The sequence below is a fragment of the Aureococcus anophagefferens genome (assembly GCF_000186865.1).
Source record: "Aureococcus anophagefferens unplaced genomic scaffold AURANscaffold_4, whole genome shotgun sequence".
In the NCBI taxonomy this organism is placed as follows: domain Eukaryota; class Pelagophyceae; order Pelagomonadales; family Pelagomonadaceae; genus Aureococcus; species Aureococcus anophagefferens.
This window is the reverse complement of record NW_008705564.1, coordinates 574,419-575,275: the sequence shown is the minus strand read 5'-3', so window position 1 is coordinate 575,275 and position 857 is coordinate 574,419.

Sequence of the window (857 nt, the reverse complement as noted above, 5' to 3'; positions counted from 1 at the left end):
CTTCGCGTACGCTCACATTGAAGTCGAGTTGAAGATTTGAATTCGGCACAGGTCCGCGCATTGCCCGAAGGACCGCACCGCGGTCCCCAGCCGTTCCAGCGCGTCCGCGTCGAGCGCGCCGCGGCCGGCGATATCCACGGCGTCGAAGGCGCGCCGCCCCCCGGCCAGGGCCGCGTGCGTCCGCGCCGCGTCGCCCGCGAGCCGCCGCGCCGTCGCCGCGGCGACGTCGTCCGGCCAGCCGGCGAGCGCGGCGACGATGGCCGCCTCGAGCGCCGGGCCGTCCGGCGCCGGGATCGCGCCGCCGTCGTGGCCCGCCGGCGGCGGCGCCCGGGCCGCGGCCTTGTCGACGGCGGACTCGAGCTTCTTGAAGATGAGGTCGCCGGCGATGCGCACGGGCGCGAGATCCTCGTAGAGGATCGCGACGGCGCCGACGACGCGGTCGTCCGCCAGCGCCGACGACGCCGCGCGGCAGAGCAGCTGCTTCCGCTCGCCGTCGACGCGCGCGAGCGTCGACGCGGGATGCGACGCGAAGCGCTGGCACATCTGCTCGAAGCGCAGCGTGTTTTTCGTCTGCGCCGGCGCGAGGGCGAGCATCGCCGGTGTTAATGCGAGCGATGATGTGCAGGCGACGAGCAGCGCGCAGCACATCGCCGTGCATCGCTTCGAGCATGCCATGAGATCGCGGTGCGTCGCGGGCATCAGAATCAAGCCATGCTCAAGCTCTGCCAAGCAACCCCGAGCCGGCTCGCTGTATGTATTTGGTTCCGCTAGCTTATGGGGTGACCATTTCTAGCCCACTTTTCGCCATGGAGGGGGCACTGTGGGTTACCGGATTTTTTCAGGAGCTGCGCGCGCGG